The sequence below is a fragment of the Leopardus geoffroyi genome, chromosome E2 (genome assembly GCF_018350155.1).
Source record: "Leopardus geoffroyi isolate Oge1 chromosome E2, O.geoffroyi_Oge1_pat1.0, whole genome shotgun sequence".
Classification (NCBI taxonomy): Eukaryota; Metazoa; Chordata; class Mammalia; order Carnivora; family Felidae; genus Leopardus; species Leopardus geoffroyi.
The window spans coordinates 46,972,043-46,978,042 of record NC_059335.1 but is presented as its reverse complement, the minus strand read 5'-3'; the positions used below and the strand labels follow the sequence as shown (position 1 = coordinate 46,978,042).

The window sequence follows — 6,000 nt, the reverse complement described above, 5'->3', positions numbered from 1 at the left end:
CTTTTGCTTTGGCCTAAATGAAACACTGTGTGTGTCTTCATGTTCTTAACAGCAGACTGGAGGTACATTTTTCTAAATTTTTAGAGATGAATTCATAGCACTGTGGATTATATGAGAACTTGTAAATTAAAAAATTCCTCCCAACTCTCAATAATGTGTCCTTCACTAGTTCATTTTCTATAACTCTGGGAATTTCCCAAGGCTAACTGGCAAATTTTTCACTTCTTTGACATTATTCTTCTTTAAGGTTCTAGATGAGTCTTAGGACCTAAACCAAGTTTGGGACACCATCTACTCATCTACACATACACTTCTTACCTTCTTTCTAGTTCCCTATTCACCAATGTGCATAGAACATTTAATTTAAATGCCACAAGTCTTGCAACATATTGAAAAACAAGTTCATTTCCCCTACCCCTGAGACCTATCTTTGCACATTTCCCCATAATTATCCACAACACCTTCAGTGTTTCCAGGCTGATAACCTTTGGTGTCTTCCTCCCACTCCCCCATTTTAACCAACAATTATAGATTTTACTAGTCTTTTCTCTGTAATAATTTTGGGCTTCACTTTTTGTCCGCATTATAATCGCATCACTTCCTCACCTCACTTCCCCATTCCTCTACTTCCCAGCTGCCCTTAACTAACTCATGTTATGGATTATCACAATGGTTTATTAGGAATTCCCCTCATCATTTGACTTTTCCCACAACAACAAATCTTTGAGAATATTCGTACAATATTTTGTTCTTCAAGTGTCCACAGTGGTTACCTATTCCTTATTTTATAGAATTTTAATTAGTAAGTCCAACACTAAAGATATATCATGATTGGAACTACAGTTTTATAAACCACAATTTTACTTCCACAAAAGACATGCTGTTTCAACTACTGTGCTGCACTTGCTATCCCCAAGTTTGACTTTTCTTGCCTTCCATGCTTTGAGGTCTGCCACAGGTATAATACTGCCAAAAGAACACCTTCATTAGTGTGATGAGAGTGGGAGATCATCAAAAGGAAGGGAAAAACTTCTGCAGATGATCATTTGTTCTGCAATCAAAAAAGGAATTCAACTGAATTTTTTTCCTGCCTTGGTAGCCTAGATTTTAACTTTATACTACTACCTTCTTTCATCTTTTGAGATTCATAGGCTTCATCCTCTTCAAAATCCAGTTCAAAATTTAACTTCAGGAATCTTTCCTGGATGACTGTACATGGACAAAATATACTCAGTATCTGTGCTCTTTATTTAAAATTTTTCTGTATGCAGTTGTTGATATAGTATTATTATAGTAAGTACTTTTGGGTACATGCTTTTCAGTTTGTTATATGTCTATATATACACTTCTTTTTTTTTTTAATTTTTTTTTCAACGTTTATTTATTTTTGGGACAGAGAGAGACAGAGCATGAACAGGGGAGGGGCAGAGAGAGAGGGAGACACAGAATCAGAAACAGGCTCCAGGCTCTGAGCCATCAGCCCAGAGCCCGACGCGGGGCTCGAACTCACGGACCGCGAGATCGTGACCTGGCTGAAGTCGGACGCTTAACCGACTGTGCCACCCAGGCGCCCCTATACACTTCTTATCATCAGCCTAAGACACAAAATAATGTCATATTCCCTTTAATTTTCAAATTAAATGTCTCTATCCCTTTATTTTCTCCTCAGGATACTCACTTTGTTGAAAACTCCAACACCTCTGGGGATGCTTATTTAGACTTGAAGATCAGTTCTGGGAACCATCTTCTACTTAGTCAATCAAGGAAATAAATTCTTTCCAACTGTTACCAATGTCACTGGCACAAGATACACCTGCTGAAACAAAGACAACTCAGTAGGCCCAACACAGTCTTTATTGTAACTATTAAAATATTCTGTTACCATACTCTGTGTTTAGTACTGGATGAGCCACAATAAATTGGACATAGCTTTCTGCTGAAAACCTGGTCACCCTGCCCAGAGAAAGTCTGCTTAGCTTATGAGCCTGTGAGAACCCCCCAAGGCACGGAAGGGGCTCAGCTGTGCTTAACCACTTTGCTTTTGGGGCTCTGGCTCACAGCCAGGTCTTCACATACTAATAGATGAGCCTCAGATCTTTCAGGCTGGCACATATGCAGTTTTTTCTGTAAGGCTGCTAGTAATACCCGAGTAGATGAATTTGAAGAGATTTCCACACTCAGCTACCAGAGTGACTAATACAACACTCTCTTCTGTTGGTTTTTTGCATATCAGCGTTAAGAGCAAAAGGAGTATACTGTCTTGTTTGCCAAGACCACTCTCATGTTCTGCCCCAGGATAAATAACAAAGCTTTTAAAGAAAAACCTTCCTATCCAGCTAGTGTTAGGGTTCAGGCAATCAATTTCTTTTCTCTTATTTGCTCAGTCTCTACTGTGATAGATACTTTTAGACATACTGTTTGGTTGACCAAGTCCTTAATCTCAAGAGCCTTTGCCCAGCTCCACTAAAAAGGCTGAAGAAAAACAAATATTTTTTTCTAGGCTGTCATTGGTTGTGACTACTTAAACCGACATGGAATATGCTGGAGAAAAGTGTGTGAAAATAAGAAAAGTTGAATCAAATCCAGACAAACAGAACTCCTTTTCTAGTTTAGTAGTTGTCTCTGAAGGTATAATTCACAAACAGCTTCATTAACACATCTGTTCCTCTTCAGCTAGGTATTAAAGGTCTTTATTTTGCCTCATCACACATTGCCATTTTTTTTTAAACCAAGTCCTCTATATCTAACAGAACTAGCTGGTTGCTGCTCCTAGAACATACCTTTTACTTTCTGACTCTAAGCATTTTTCAGCTCATGACATTCTTCATATCTGAAATTCAATTCCTCATTACGAATCACAAAATATTTTTTCCAGCTTTACTGAGGTATAACTGACAAATTTATATATGTTTAAGGTATGCAAGGTGATAAATTTGAAATAAATATACATTGTGATGTGGTGCCAGGGAGCTTGGTCTGTTGAGCCACTGACTTCAGCTTAGGTCATGATCTCATGATTTGTCAGTTTGAGCCCTGCAACAGCCTCTCTGCTGTCAGCACAGAGCCCATTTCAGATACTCTGTCCTCCTCTCTCTCTGCCCCTCCCCCCACACTCTCCCTCTCTCTCCCTCAAAATAAATAAATAAACTTAAAAAAAAAAACATTGTGAAATGATTACCACATTCAAGTTAACACATCCATCACCTCACATAGTTGTCATTTTTTGTTTGTAGTGAGATCATTTAACACCTACTGTTCAATAACTTCCAAGTATACAATACAGCATTATTACAGTCACCATGCTGTCCATTAGATCCTTAGAACTTACTCATAACTGAAAGTTTGTACCCTTTGACCAACATCTCTCATGTCCCCTACTCCTCAGCCCCTGGAAACCACCATTCTACTCTGTTTCTGAGTTCAAGGGTTTGTTGTTCTTGTTGTTTTGTAGATTCTACATATGAGCGAGACGAAGTGTCTATCTGGCTCATTTCATCCAATATAATGTCCTTCATGTTCATCCGTGTTGTAGCAAATGGCAGGATTTACTTTTTATTATTATTTATTATTATTTTATTATTCAATTGCGCGCGCACGTGTGTGCGTGCGTGTGCGTGTGGTTTGGGTGTATCACATTTTCTTTATCCATTTATCTTCTTTCAACAGACACTTAAGTTGTTTCTATCCCTTGGCTATTGTGAATAATGCTGCAAGGCACATAGGACTGCAGATATCTCGTAAACATTCTAATTTTGTTCCTTTGAATTTAAATACAGAAGTGGGCTGCTAGATCACATAGTTCTATTTTTAATATTTTGAGAAATTTCCATGCTCATCCCCATAATGGTTGTACCAATTTATATTCCTACCAACAGTGTACAAGGTTCACTTTACCTCACATCCCTGCTAACGCTTATTTCTCATCTTTTTGATAATAATCCTTTTAACAGGTGTGAGGTGAGAGCTCATTGTGATGTTGATTTGCAATTCCCTGATTAGTGATGTTGAGCATCTTTTCATGTACTTGTTGGCCATTTGTAACTTTTTTTTGAAAACCATCTGTTTAGGTATTTTACCAATTATTTAATCAGGTTATGTGTTTGCTATTGAGTTGTAGGAGTTCCTTATGTGTCTTAGATATTAACCCTTTATCAGATGTATGCAAATATTTTCTTAAAATTTTTTTAAACATTTATTTTTGAGAGAGAGAGAGAGACAGAGGGAGGGAGGGAGGGAGAGAGAATGAATGAGCAGGGGAGGGGAAGAGAGAGGAAGACATAGAATCCAAAGCAGGCTCTAGGCTCCAAGCTGTCAGCACAGAGCCTGACGCGGGGCTTAAACTCACCAACCGTGAGATCATGACCTGAGCTGAAATTGGACGTTTAACCGACTGAGCCACCCAGGCACCCTTTCTTTGCAAATATTTTCTTCCATTTCATAGGTTGCATTTTCATTTTGTTAATCACTTCCTTTGCTGTGCAGAAGGTTTTTAGCTGGGTGTATTCCCACTTGTTTATTTTTGCTATTGTTGTCTGTGGTTTTGGCGTCATAGACAAAAAATTATTGCCAACACCAGTATCAAGGAGACTTTTTCCTGTTTTCTTCTAGGAGTTTTATGTTTTCTGGTTTTATGTTTAAGTCTTTAATCCATTTTCCATTAATTTTTTGTGTATGGTGTAAGATAGGGTCCAATTTCATTATTTTGTATGTGTTATCTAGTTTTCCCAACAATAGTTATTGAAGATACTATCCCTTCCCCTCTTGTGTTCTTGGTACCCTTGACAGAGATTAATTAGTTGAATGTATTTCTGTATTCTACATTCTGTTCCAGTGATCTGTGTGTGTGTGTTTAAGGCAGTACTATACTTTTAAAATTATAGCTTTGTAATATAGCTTGAAATCAAGAAGTCTGATTCCTCCAGACTTTGTCCTTTCTCAAGCTCTCTTAGGCTATTCTGTCTTCTGTGTCTTCTGTGCTTCTCTACAAACTATGACCGTCTTTTACACTTCTGTGAAAAATTCCAATGGAATTTTGATAGGGATTGCATTGAATCTGTAGATTGCTTTGGGTAGTATGGACATTGTAACAAATTAATTTTTCCAATTTTTGAACATGAGTTATCTTTCATTTTTGGCTTCTTCAACTTTTTGCACCAATGTCTTACATTTTTCAGGGTACAGGTATTTCACCTCCTGGCTAAATTTATTCCTAAGTATTGTATTCTTTCTGATGCTATTTTATTAAAATTTTTTAAAAAATGTTTTTATTTATTTTTGAGACAGAGAGAGTGTGTGAGCCGGGGAGGGGAAGAGAGAGAGAGAGGGAGACACAGATTCCAAAGCAGGCTCCAGGCTCTGAGCTGTCAGCACAGAGCCTGATGTGAGGCTCGAACTCACGAACCAGGAGATTATGACCCAAGCTGAAGATGGGCGCTCAACTGACTGAGCCACTCAGGCACCCCTTGATGCTATTTTAAATGGGATTGTTTTCTTTCTTTCAGATAGTTTATTAGTGTATAGAAACAGAACTGATTTTTGTAAGCTGTTTTTCTATCCTGCAACTTTACTAAATTTATTAGTTTTAACATTTAGCTGGGGCCTTTAGGATTTTCTATTTTTAAGATCATGTCATCGGCAAAGAGAAACTATTTTACTTCTTCCTTTCCAATTTTGTATCTTTTATTTCTTTTTCATGCCTAATTGCTCAGGTTATGGTTACCACTACTGTGGTGAGTAGAAGAGGCAAGAGTGAGCATGCTTGTCTTGTTCCTGATCTTAGAGGAAAAGCTTTCAGTTTTTCTTCATTGAGTACGTTAGCTGTGGGGTTTTTGGATATAGCCTTTATTATATTGAGGTCCATTCCTTCTATACCTAATTTGTTGAGTTTTTATCATGAGAGGATATTACATTTTTCCAAATGCTTTTTCTGTATCTACTAAGATGATCATATGATTTTATACTTTATACTCTGTTAAAGTGATGTAGCACATTTATTGACTT

General features: G+C 37.5%; 1 long non-coding RNA gene across 3 annotated transcripts in view; it reads right to left on the bottom strand.

Moving 5' to 3' along the window:
• Positions 1-1,682: 1,682 nt before the first annotated feature.
• Positions 1,683-6,000, bottom strand: part of LOC123579392 — a 222,821-nt gene continuing 218,503 nt past the window's right edge. For all 3 annotated transcript variants that reach the window (XR_006702741.1, XR_006702740.1, XR_006702739.1), the window contains one exon: positions 1,683-1,813. This is a non-coding gene — a long non-coding RNA (uncharacterized LOC123579392). The remainder of the gene's footprint in view (positions 1,814-6,000) is intronic.